The sequence below is a fragment of the Apteryx rowi genome, unplaced genomic scaffold (genome assembly GCF_003343035.1).
Source record: "Apteryx rowi isolate R43461 unplaced genomic scaffold, aptRow1 scaffold_229, whole genome shotgun sequence".
In the NCBI taxonomy this organism is placed as follows: domain Eukaryota; kingdom Metazoa; phylum Chordata; class Aves; order Apterygiformes; family Apterygidae; genus Apteryx; species Apteryx rowi.
The window spans coordinates 998,289-1,012,202 of record NW_020448630.1 but is presented as its reverse complement, the minus strand read 5'-3'; the positions used below and the strand labels follow the sequence as shown (position 1 = coordinate 1,012,202).

The 13,914-nt window shown below is 38.5% G+C and overlaps 1 long non-coding RNA gene across 7 annotated transcripts in view; it reads left to right on the top strand.

Moving 5' to 3' along the window:
- Positions 1–13,914, top strand: part of LOC112965977 — a 39,976-nt gene that overhangs the window by 14,152 nt on the left and 11,910 nt on the right. For 4 of the 7 annotated variants that reach the window (XR_003253446.1, XR_003253451.1, XR_003253449.1 and 1 more), the window contains one exon: positions 1,635–5,919. The exons of 1 other annotated variant lie outside the window; for it this stretch is intronic. This is a non-coding gene — a long non-coding RNA (uncharacterized LOC112965977). Of the gene's footprint in view, positions 1–1,634; positions 5,920–13,151; positions 13,237–13,914 lie in introns of those variants that run through there. 2 more of the 7 variants (XR_003253452.1, XR_003253448.1) reach the window with 1 other exon arrangement.

Sequence of the window (13,914 nt, the reverse complement as noted above, 5' to 3'; positions counted from 1 at the left end):
TGCAGAAGGTCATGAGGCTGCAAGTTTTGCTGGGTATGTGCTGTATTTGCATAGACAGATATTCAGACAGTTAATGGCAGTGCAGAATGCTTTAATGGTTTTCATTTGCATCAAGCTGTTCTCACCTCTTAGTGACATAATGGATTAAAAAAAAGTCTTTTTGTTTGCTCTTCATGAAAGTTACCAATGATTAAGTGGTGCTGAGGGAACAGACTCATGTTCTCATTTAAAAAAAAAAAACAACAAAACTGTCCATCAAAACTGATTTCAAAGCGACCTACTTCATTTTGATTTTAAAAGGCACTTGAATAATTTTCTTTTAAAGTTATGCACATTTCCTAATTCATTCCTAACTCAAAATACAGAAATAATTGTTATGTGAGACACAAAATACTCATCATTTGTTAGGATACTCCTATATGCTTAAACCAATATTTCTTTCTAGTGGATTCAGCAGTCACTTTTATTATTAAAAATTATGTCCAGAATGTAGTTGCAAGCAAATTGATACTTTTTGCACTATACTATGGTGTCAGACAATGGTGTTTTATAAGAAAGCCCATACCAGATGCTTGCTAGAGGAACCTTGTCATGACTCTCCTTAAGGAGTTTCCCCTAAGTTTTATTCTTAGGTGTAGAGTCTCCATATGGATGGTTTCTTCAAACCTTGCCTGGAACATGGCATATTCTTGTAAGGGTATGGAGACTTCCAAACTATGTCTTGGCCCCTTGCAGCTCAGCATCAGCTTCTTGGGCTTCTCTGCCACCCATCTGCTCAAAAACCCCTCTTGAAAGGGGCTCAAAGAAAGTTAGCACAGTCTCTAGCTACCTTATATTTTTAGGCATTTTCTGAAAGGCTTCATGTGTACTTTAGTTTCCTTCCATGTTACCTTGAAAAAAATCTGCATGGGCTCCACAGCATTTTGAAAATAAAGCTCTGTTCTTAGAAACATTTGTGTCAGAATGCTCATGTTTAAATTTTTATTCCTAATTTATAGGTGTACACAGTCCATCATAATTCCACCGGTTTGTTTAACTTTGGCACTTCAGTGCGCTAAAGTCAGTATTTTTCAATTATATTTTCCTAAATGTACTAGAATTTCAGCTTTGTGTGCCATATTGAGAAGCACAGCCAAGGCACTGCTTATCCTGAATACCCAGATTTCAGTAGTCTCCATTTAGGGTACAAGGAGTTTTAATATTCTTGACAGCAGCTAGGATAAACAGGCCTTCAAGTACTTGGTCTTTTATTTTCAGTTAATAACTTCTGTTCTTTCCAGTTTCTATCCTCCTGCCTTTGAGATAAGTTATCTTGAGTACTTTTTGTGGCATTCAACTTTTCTCTCTCGAGCTTTATATTTTTTAAATCAAGATGCAGAATTGAACTTCATATTTTTGGAAAATTAATTGGGTATTTGGGAACACAAAATATGCAGATTCAGACCTGCCGAATCCACARTTTTTGTGGCCCTTCTGTTTTGGATTGGCTTTGTAATTTGTTCAGTGTTTGACTGGGGGCTAATTAAATTCCTGAGTTTAGAATGAGAATTTAGTAGTTCGTCCTTTCCTTCACTGATTTGGATTCCTGTACTACTACAATTAATTTTCTTTTAAATCTCCCTTTTTGTTTTCAGTGTGGCATAAAGGACCAGTCAACAGCCTGCATATAGGGGCAGTGAAGGGAAATTTCCATCTGCAATCGGTCTCCCCCAGTGCGGGAGAAGTGTTGGATATCATTGCATGTACAATAAAAATGTCTGAATTCATTGATCACTGTCTGACCAGCAAGCATAACAATCCTGTAGCAATTTATTGCAAGTTGGAAGGGGGAGGGATTCAAGATTGTCTAAGAAGAAATCTGTGCATGTAGGGATATGACTCTTTATTTTCGGGTTAAGAATAAAACACCTATTTGGTGGTGTGCATATTTTAAATGTATATTAAGATGCAAAGTTTATTCACATGTGGAAATAAGATCCATTACTGACAGCCTACTTTAGTACATGTAGATAAAAATGTATTCTAGATATACTAGCAGTATAGGTGTGTGTGTGTTTGCCACTGATGATGACTGTGATCATCTTAATCTTGTTTTTCAATTGTGCACTTACATGCAACGCATGGAAGTATAACTTCTTTAAATATATATCACTAAAGAGATACGGCAGGAACAAACCCTAAAAGTGAAGCATTATAGCTGATTCTGACATAGAACTACAGCAATTCTAACTGTTCTTGCTGTAGTGGGAAAACTTTGTTCAAAAACAAAAATGTTCTTATGTTTTTAATTGAATGGCAGAAAATTACTACCGTGTGGTCATCCCTGCTAAGAGATTCTTCAAAACCAACATTTTCCATTTTTCCTTGTTTATTTTTTTGGCTAGTAGTTGCCTCTGTGAACTGGTTTTATAAACTATGAATCTAAGATGTTTTCTTGAGAATTTGATCCAGATGTAATTACTGTTTCAATAAATATCTTTTAAGTATTTGATGTGAAGGTTTGGGGGGTTTGGGTTTTGTTCCTTTTTTTTATAAACATCCTGGTTAGCTTATAAGCAGCGGGCTTCATGCTGTTTAAAAGTCCAGGAAAGTCAATAGCATTTCAGCAGGGATTCATGTGGCCCTTGGGTTTTGGACTGTATTGTATTGCAAGCTCCTAAAATAAGCCTCTTTGGAAAGCTACAGGCTTCCCATCTTTTTGTCTGGAAAAGTTATAAAATAGAACAGACAGGCTTTTCACTGAGCTGCTGAGAATGCAATTCTGGCTATGCAATCAGGACTAAATAAGGAGCAAGATCGGCACTAAAAATAGAAACGGAGGTTGATCCAACTGCAGCATGAATTATAATCCTTGCACAGCAAAGGATTGTTAGGTTCAACTGAGGACACTCTGTTACAGAGAATCAAATAATCTTTCTTCTGCTCCTAAAAAGCCATCATATCCTAGCTGCTCTAACCAGATTGCTACCAGTCAGCAGAACTATTAATTATTCCTGCAAATTATTTAACATGTTATTTGAGATACAGAATTTTTTTAGAGAGAGGATTATATTTACCACATAGTAAGGGGAAAATATGGGTTCGTTTTAAGTTAAATGTGTTTGGAGAACACGGGGAAAATGGCACAATCGGATTTACTGCACTTTCATCATGGCTGAATAAATACATTCTCATCACTCCTTGGAGCTTTAAGCCACGGTGCCTGCCGACGTTGCGGGGCTCCCAGCAGGCATGCTCAGCTGATTTGGGTGTCTGGCCAGGCCTGTTACCTTGTCACAGACTGGGCAGTTCAGAGTACGTGCTTCAAGGGAAGTTACTCTGCTTGTTGCAGGAACAAAGTACAGAACAGTATAGACCGTTCCTGCCCACCGTCCTACCCTACCCTTTGCCGGTAGCATAATTCAGAAAATACTTATGTTATTTGTCCTTTTCCTTTCATGTACTGCATGCCTCATAAGCTTAAGCCCAGAACTTGTTACTGCTTATTTATTGTGTTAGGAACACTTAGGTATTAAATATTGAGATTACATGAGCACAGCCAGCTACAGCTATGTACTGCGTGCTTTCTGGACCTGCTTGTTTATCTCTTCAGGCAGTGATTTAGCAAGCTGGGGCGATTTTTTTTTTTACTCCAGTCTTAAAGATAAGAGATTGTGTAGCAGCTTTAGATAATTCATTGTATATTTTCAATTTCTTTAGAAACATTTATATATGAAAATTAACAAAACTAGTATACACCAAATCAGTCTTATCAATCTCTGCTACTACTTAAATAAAATGTTAAAATAATTTTATAAATTTTTATTTACAGTGCACTGCAGAATTTGCTCCTGAAAATGCACAATGTTTATTTACTTGGTCTGGTTAATTACAGGAGCAGCTCAGGCGAATTTGTAAACAGGTAGTGGAGGAGAAATATTTGGGCCTTTTGATACTGGGGAAGGCATAGACGGCAGTGGGAATTTGTGGAGTAGGACCAAAAGGCAGAGATCGTCAGATTTACACAGGCCAAGGCAAATATAATATACAGTGTCAGTGAGTCACAAATCAGTCGTTTGGTTGCATTTTCCTTCCTCACTTCCTCCCCACCATAATATCAACTCTCATGTTCCCTATTTCCAGACTCTTATCCCAGCACCCGTGTCTCTCTCCTCTCTTCCACTTCCCATACTGAGTGTGCAGCTTAGCAGAAGCTGAGAGCAGCTGCCTCGCAGAAGGGCAGGCTGATCAACACCATCTTGYTGATGGGGAGGCAGCAGCCTCCAGCTCCAGCTGAGTTCAGAGGTCATTTTTATTTTTTTGTCTTTGTATTATTCTCACTATTTGTGCTTATATTATTTGAAGAGCTGTATTTCCTGGGGAGGGCAGGAAGGGAGCTGCATGTTTTCCAGGAGACACAGTAAAGGGATGATGACTGATAATTGCAGTGAATGTTGGACAGTGAAACGTGTATCATTATGTTTTGGTTGCATTCAAAACTTACACTGGTGAATTGTTCCATTTACTGACTTCAGCTAAATCTTTATAAGACTCTATAGGGCTTTCCAGTAGTTTAACTATGGGCTATGCACCCCCAGCTTTTGTATAGCTTTAGCTATTACTATTTGGAGCAAACATTTGGTATAATAAAAGCAACATAAGTCTACAGTGTAGATACAGTAATATTAGTGGAGTTACTGAAATAAGCTATATACTTATTTCAGCTTTACACTTAAAAAAAAATCACACCTTCTCGAACAAAAAATTTTAAAATTATATATGCAAAGAGGAAAATCATTTTAATAACATTTTACTTACTGAAAGTTGTACAAAGAGGAAATGATATAACTTGAACTAGTGGCTTATATGAACGTTGTATCAGTTTACGAGTCCATATCTTCTATTACATCCATTTTTCAGTTATAGAAACCAGAACATATACAATTTTTAATGAACACTTGAGTCTAGTCTATTTTAAAAGGGACTTCATTACTTTAAACAACTAGCAGTACGCTTCTAAACTGTATTAAAAGGGTACTGTGTTAAAAGGTACTGTTAAATGTCAGAAAGATTTACATTATTTCCTTATAACCAGTTTCAAAATTTACTTAAACAGGTGTAATTTTAGCATTAAAAGAAAGCCTTAGTTCTGGAATGTATGGGTTTTTTTTGTCTCAAATTGTAACACCCCTGGGTTTATGCTTACAGTCGTCGTTGCAATTCCTTTACTCTTTTTCTAGATATGTACATTTATGGATTATGACAGGGAAGAGCCACCAGGCAACTACATTTATTACTTCTTTCCTCCTATTTTAAATCTTAATCACAAGATTCTTCCTCATGTCTTTTTTAACCCTATGAAGATCATGGACAGCAGCTAAAGATCTTTGACAAACAGCTTTGTTGTGTTTCGTTTTTCAAAAAAAATGTAATTTTTAGTAACTTCTATCATACAAAAATTACTCAAAATTCCACTAGTACTAGATCAGGAAACTGGGGGTGAAGTTTACAGTGTAACGGAAATATTTTACTATTAATTTACTATTTATTATTAATTTTGAATGTAATAAAAACATAGACTAATTCTGCAGGTTCTTACACGTGCAGCATGAATGAATTCAATTCAAATATGAGAATTTTTTTCTTAAAGAGAAATTGTTTGTTTTTGTCAGAGCCCTTTCTGAGTACAAGGGGAGGTCACAGCTGTTCTCTTTATTCACATGTAATCTCATAAAACAAACAACATATATATGGGGCATAAGAGTTTAGCACTTGGAACATAAGGATTTGTATATGACTTTGAAAACAGTAAATAACAAATTACGCTTTACCTTTGTCCTACTGCCCTTCAGCCTGAGTTGTTGGTAAAGATTTGTGTTGGAATTGAGGTTTTCATGTGTTGCATTGTTTGGAAAATAAAACTTATCTCTGCAAAAACGAGATAGCAAGGTCCAAGTTTACATTCTTAGCCTTAGTTCTAATTGCCCTAAGTCTTCTAGATTTACATAATTACCACATTTACATAATCTCTTAAGACCTTTCTCTGCACTCTCTGATGAGAGTAGACCTGAAGCCATGCCGAAGATCACACTTACCCCATTTTATACTGCAAGCACACAGCACTGGCCTCAGAGGCGGGCAGATTGCCCTTTCTGTAGAGCATGCTGGCATCTGGGTACCTGAGTGAGCTTGGTGGGATAGCACGCAAGCACACGAATGCTCACAGGCAGTCTTTTGATGGTCCTTGCTGCTGTAGTGTATCTGCAGCAGATAGGGCCTGGATGAGGGGGCACAGAACCTACCATGTACATCTGGTCCAAAGGACTTTTTATTCCACTGTAGTTTAGACATGGTTCTGGTGCTCTCATTTACCGTGAGAGATGGAGTTTCCAAATACTGAGGATTAAAAAAAAACCCAAAACACATTGCTCAGTTTCTTACAAGTTAAAGAGGGAAGATTAGCTGAATGACTTACAAATACTAATCAATTCATCCCTCTAATTTTTTTTCTTGATGGATTTCTTTCTTGTGAGCTACAGAAACCCATCAATTTGCAGATTGTCAGAGGGAAATTTGCTTTTGAGACAGACATTGAACTTCCCTTTGACTTCCTCAAACCACAAGACTCTACCTCTCATTTTGTTCTAAAAATGCCATCAATTCAGTGGAATTATCCTTGCTAGACTGAAACACTAGAAAGCAGACAAATGCTTTAGTKTAGAATAGGTGGTTGCTGTTCTGTTAAATGATAGTAACAAAGATGAATTTCCTTTAGGAAATGAGTAACTCACAGGATGTGGGTTAGATCTTGACACCACACAAGTCATGATAGAAGGTTATCATCATCTGATAGTTTTTGGATGGCCTCTTTACAGTTCAGTCAGACTTGTAAACCAGTTTGCAGTTAGCAAATATTTACAGCAACAGAAAAGCCATCATGATTGTTAGCCATCTCCTTAGATGGCTTCATGTCAATAGTGCGAAAGCATTGCTTGATTCTCTGTGCCAGGAAGAGATTAAATTATGGCACTGGTATACAGTCGTCTTTTCCATGTTGTGCTTAGTCTGCGGAATGGCTGAGTAAAAGATTTCAGTAGATACTTCTTTTCAAAACACAGGAAATCAAAAAGATTTGAAGGCATCCTCTCTAAATAGAGTTATGCTGAGTGGATATATTCACAACACAGGTTAACAAGAAGATGGTTTCCCCATTCCAGGGATAGCTGTTTCCCTTTATGCTTACCTATCAATCCTTCTAATTCCCAGATTACTTGGCAAAATCAAACAAGACTCAGCGAAATTATCTTTTAAATCTCCACTTGCCAAAAGAGTTCTGGTTTCCAGATATCATGAATAGGATATCTTATGGACTTCTCTGCATTTGGATTTCTCGCTGCAGAACAAAGAAGGATTTGATATCTGAATTTGAAGTTCTTCCCTCTCATAGYCTATATGCTGGGTGACTGTTAAGTATAGGAAGATCCTGCTTTTCACATGATCTTGATCAATGGTAAGAAAACCTCTCTATGGCAAATTTAATTGGCAAAGAAGATGAGACTTTCTTCCTAGAGCTATGAATTATCTTGAATACCTGTGAGGAATTGCTACATGACATTTTAAACTGTCTTCTGGTTTTAGAACAGAGTAGCCAGTCCTGAAAGGTTGAAAGAAGTTGAACTTGCAGCAGTCTATAGTCAGTGGCTTTTCCCACCTCACTGAACTGTGGTCCTTAAGGGGTCCAACCAAGGAAAGTCTGCCAGTTTTCCCAGCTCAGACTGGAACCTGTTTCTAGACCCATCAGCTCCCAGGAGTCCTTATCGTTGTCAACAGTGATATGCTTTACGCTCTTGTCCGCTAGGATGAGCTTCTGGAGGCTGTTACTTCAGTGAGAAGAGTAAGGGGAGAAGCACAGCTGATCCCTGTCCTCTAAGTGGGTACTTAATGATATCCTCTAATTTCTGCCAATGATGGTTATGGAGTTCCATCTGAAACAGAAGATTCATCTGTCCATATTCTTCCCTCAAACCATATGTTCTAAGAGACAGAGTCATCTCTCCACACCAGGGATGTAACGGGTACCCTGGTATTTTGCCTACAAAAGGTGAAGCCTTTTAGGTTAACCCCTTTACTYTTCCTTCCTAGTTATGTTCCAGAGTATAAGTCTGTTCTAAGATTGTTAAGGCAATTTCAGGTAAACCATGAGATCACACTTTGTAAGAGCAGCATCTGCGTTGACAATTTCACCAAGAAAATTATTTATCTCACACATCTACTGCCCAGCTACCTGAAGCTCTGTCTTCCCAATTCAGCAGATATTACATAGTGTATATAAGAACTCTTGATGGGATACCACATAAAGCAATGTTCCAGCTGTGATCTCCCAAGACTCTTGGAGTCTACCATGGAAGAAATTAATGATCGCTTTGGAATACAGATACGTATTGCGTACAGGTAACTGCCAGGAGGAGAACAGAAAGTTAGTTACTTATCAGTAATTGATCAGTGCTGTATATGTGCATATCCCACACAGCTCCCTGTTCTCTTTCTGTTCTAGTCCCGCACACTTGGGGTTCTCATACAGATAAGGTGCACCGTGCCTGCTATTGCCCAAATAGAAATCTCAAGGAGCTTCAAGGCTTACATGTGCTGTGTGKGTATGTTAGGCCCCAAAATCCCATAAGCAAATGTGCAACCCCAGCAGATGTGCATATACACCTTTGAAGAACTCCTGTTGCTCTATCATAAGTAACTTTTCATTGTCTGAGACATAAACACTTTTCTACAGGTTCTTTGTGCAATTAAAGTCATAATGAATATCTGATAGCATAAGGATGCTCAATCATACAAAGGATAAAGTGATTTTAAAACCCGCACACGAAGCAACAGTAAGAGCACATGAGCAAAACACATTTGGAATACAGCAAGTTATTACTTTAAGATACTATTCTTAAATTCAAAATGTTAAAACCTTCTAAAGAAATTCAACATCAATAAATAGCTTGTTTTAAACCTGTGTCTGCACAGGAAAGCATATAATTCTACTGTCATATAAAACATCTAAGAACCAAGCAAAATTATCTACACACATTGCCAGGCAAACAGTTACAAGTCATAGGGATGAAGGCAAACCATTACTAAAAGCAAAAATATGGACCAATCCACTTAGAAACAAAAATTGGCAAGAACACATCACATCTGCACTCCAGGAATTCCATACATTTCCAAATTACAGCCAAGCAAAACACAGGTAAACATCTGTCTGTAATCTGCATAGTTGCAGGGTGTCTCTTCTGCCAATTCATCCCTTTAATAATCATTCCTGGGCAGTCATATCATTCTCATACCTTATATACAGTGGCTTGAACTTATTCATTGTCTCATAAATAACAGTAAACAAAACTGAGGACTAGATGGTGCAAAGCCTGATAGGAAAAAAAAAAACATTTAAGAGACTATAAAAAAAAAGGTAGAATAAACTGGGAAGATTAGAGCAGAGCGGAAGGGGAACAAAAGGATAAGCTTTGAGGAAAGAGTCAATGCCAATAAATATAAAACCCTACTCTCAAGAAAGAAGAATAAAACACAGATGGAAATGGGAGGGTATGTTTATCCAAACCCATTATAGGAAAGCAAGCTGATTGTTCCTCTTTTGTTCTTCACAGTGCCTTGATACTACTTCTGTATAGAATCATACATTGTAATTGTTGAGAGAAAGGTACCTAGAATCTAAATAGTCTTTTAAAAACAAGCATATGCTATATAAAGAGTAGAGAACCACAGAGATAGGAAATAAATTTGGGGGATCACTTTTAAAGAATTCACAGCCCTTCTGAAAGTTAGGGATCAAATTCAGACCTGATCCTCCAATTTAGTTAAAGAAGCTACAACTGTCATCAGAAAGTCTGTTTTCTTGTAAATCAAACTCCAGTCTTACCTTTACCCTTTTGTTGCAGTGGAAGACCAGCATGTACATATGAACACAGAATTATTTTATTTTCTGTAATGATCAAACCCAAATGTTATTTTACCTTTGCCAGCTTTGTGTAGGGTGAGGTGCCATCTTGCATATTTATTTTCCTGGAGTGATTCCCAGAAGTATGCTATGCTTTTTCCTGCTCATGTCTCCCTAGCTTTATTTATGAGTTGTGTACACCAGATTTTCAGTCCCTGGAGACAGGCCTACGCAGGAAATCTGTAGACAATATTTAATACATATGAGAGTAATAAAAAAGCAGCTTCTGAATGATACTCCAATTGATCTAATTCAAGATTTCGAAGTAGATCATGGATAGGTTAGTGTCCATGTTTTAAACCAAGAACAGCTTTATCTGTTTTGTTATATGGGAGGAAGAGACAAAGTAAAGATTAGTAAGTTTGGAAGAAATTTTACTTAACACACACTGATGCTCTTCAGCTGCTAAATATTTAAAACTGGAAGTCCCACAATACACCTTTCAGAAAGAATTATGTGGTACTAGAGGTGTGAAAAATTAAATATCTTAGCCTAATTTTCTATTCAGGAAAACACAGTCTCAGTAAGCTTCACATTTTCAAAAATCTCCCTCAGTCCTTGTGCCCCTATTTGATGGATTCAGTTTCTAACAAATGGGCACACAGATTTAGCAGCAAAAAAATATACTGGCTTTTTCCTTTGTAGCTGTATATTAGAACTATGAGTAAATGATTTTTACCTGAATATTTTGGAGAGATGTTGAGCTATATAAAATGTTTCTATAACTGTTTTAGTGTAAAGTGATGGGAAAAATACTTTTATGTCCAACATCTATACATAATCTGAAATACCAGACTAGCAAATGGAATTRAAGGGAACTCTTTGGGGAAGTATATTCAGTTCAAACTACCAAAATGTGATAGGGACAATGAGCCAACATTTCCAGGAGGCTACCTTGTCAAGTGGAAACAAAATAATTTAAAGGGCAAATTTTCACTGGGACTACAGAATTAAAATTAAACTCTTCTCTGATGACTGAGTCTAATAGCACTATCATAATATTGCAATTATTGATTATTACTGATTACATAGAAAATACGTTTTTAAAAATACTTTGTTTCTCACTATTAGATGTGTGAATTCCCACAGGCTGTAAAATAAATCAAGATAAAACTGTTCTTCTCACATGCCATCACAACTGGAGACAACGTTTTGCTGATGATAGCTGACTGGTATCGTGTTATCCCTTTGATTACACCTGTGTAATCCCATTAATTGAGAAATAACATCACCTGAAGAAACTTAATAGCTAATAATAGTGCACAGGAAAGCTGATATTCGAAGYGTGATGTAGATTTTTAAACCTTAGTTGTACTTATAAGTTGACTGCCTGAAAAAAAACATGCTTTTAACCACCCCCTAGGATTTCTGTGAGATGCCGCAAACATTGGACTATTCTTCAAAACAGAATTGAAAGATAAAGTATTGTGATGGATCAAGCCAGAGGGCAAGGCTTCCCCTCACCTCTCTCATGCTCTGATTCGTTTAACAAGTCAGTTCAATATTTATGTGTGTTCTTCATCTGGCAAATACTTCATCCTTAGGTCTCTTTATAACAGCTGCACTGGGTGTGATGAATCTATCGTCCCATGTAGCATGCATGCATGTTGATACTGTATTTCAAGGATACTCTTAGGCTTTCCTGAAGCCTAGCTTTAATGTTGATGGGAACTGTGAGCTGGATGCCCAGCCTCAGCTGGGAGGTTGCCTGCATACCCGCGCATGTCTAGTGTTTAATTCATTGGTATTCAGTGAGGTAGTTTAATACACCTCTCAGACAAGCAGTGAGGGGCTGCCTGTGTGTATGGGAAGCAAACAGACTGGGGAGCACGCTGGAATGCCAGCCGTATCCAAGGTCATTCTCCTGAGCACTGTATAACTGCAGCCTTGTGGCCTGTACAAGCTTTCTAGCTGTGATGCACTAGCAATTGTGCATCCTCTGTGCAAGGCCGAGCACTCYTGCATTGTGCAGTGCGACTGCAGGGCATGAGGGAAGTGCAGGGGCTGTAAGTGCAGCAGGGGAATTAGTGCTGCCAGTTTGGTTCCACCACACGTCAGTGACAGACGTCAGACCTACTGGTGACGTGCAGGACAGAGAACTGCTAAGGTGACATGCGCTCTTGTCTCTTGTTCTTCCTGCCACCTGAACTTCCAAAGCAATTCCCTTTAAGATGATTCACCAAGTGACCATAATAAAATGGGTCACTGGTGGGATTGCACAGAGTGAGCTAGCCCCAGAGGCTGGCTTTGCAGCCTTTGTCAACTCAGCTACTGCTCTGAAATGTCTGGGGTCTGGGCTAGGGGAATCCAGTATCAGCAGCTAAAAGGAAAGGCATCATCCATGCCCCCATCATCCCTTTGCAGAATTAAGGTTCCCAAGTAATCTCATTTACCTCCCTTAAAGCCTGCCAGTCATACATCTCTCCACGTGCTCGCTGACAGCAGTACCATGCCCAGCTAAAGTGCTTGTCCCTCTACCATGGCAGCCGAAAGTGCAGGCAGAGCTCCTAGTCCTTTTCTACATAGCAGAGCATGTGCAGCTGTTTTAATCAGGCACTGGACCAGTTCAACATGTATGTCCTGGTGCAAATGGCTGTTGCCCATGGTCTTTGCCAGGTAACTGGTCCCAGGAACTGTCTTGCAGGCACCCCATCTGTCACAGACTTGCCGTAGCTGTCCCCTGACTCAGGGCAATAGCACTGGCCTTGCAGAAGCAGCGTCATAAACTACACTGACCAACAAGGCTGGTACAAGCACGTCCCACACTGTGTCCCTGAGCCTGGGCGCCTTTTGCAAAGGCACCATAGCTTGTTGTACAGGGACAACTTGCTAGAGGGGGTTAAAGTAGAGAGTCTGCGCTGGGGAGAACTAGCAACAACGAGCCTTTAGCTGGAGGTGAAGACAGGGCATACAGATGTTGTTGTCCTATCCTGATCTTTGGTCCTAGAGCTATTGGCCAAAACTGTGGGAGATGCTCTTGAAAATTGCATGCTCTTTGACCTCTCTCACTGTTGCCAGTGAAATGAGGTTTGCCCTGTGGTGATTTGGCTTGACTTAGAATTTTATGTTTGAAACAAATCTGACTAGCTTGTGTTACTCATGAGTTTCTGCTCAGTTTTGTTTGGTTGGGTATTTTTTTTTTTCATTTTGTTTTTAATAGGAACGGAATCACTCAGAAGCACGAATAGACTTGTTTGCAAGTGGTTACATTTAGCTGTGATCTGCCTGCTCTGTTGGAGTGCTTGGTGAGTTGTAGGAGGAAAATTGCACTAGTTTGAACTGGATTTGGAAACAAGGATATTTTAATTTGGAACAGCAGAAAAAAAATTGTATAACACTGTTGTGTTATCCTGCGTAGGAGAAGAAGCCAATGAATTGCATGATTTTTCCGTCTTTGTAATCAGTTTGTTATGCACTCAGCAATGCCGTGGGATTCAGTATTTTATCTGCTGGGTTTCCCCTGGCAGCATCTGAAGAAGTTCATTATAAGTGTTTGTCACATGATCCACTTAATCAAACCACTGAAACTAAGAGGATAAGTCATTCTAACAAGACCCTTCAGAGCAGCCTTATAAACTACTTACTGATATACTCTTCCTTGGTTGGGATACAATGAGTTTCCTTGTATCTCAGTGTATGATACAGGAAGTTCATTATCCCCTGTCCAAATTCAGACATAAAGAAAGGAAGCAGGACTTACAAAGGAATGACAGATAATTTGCAAAGRATTTTAGTTAGCCACTCAAATCCCAGATGCAGTTAGACTGTAAGCTCTTCATAAGGACAGCCTCCTGTTTTTTGGTGTTATGCACAGAGTAGCTATCTAAATAGCTGGTTCCGATGTTGTAAAATACAGATGACACAGGAGAAATTATTTGCTTCTTTTGATTAGAGGTTAACTAATGGAAGCATGTGGAAAAAAA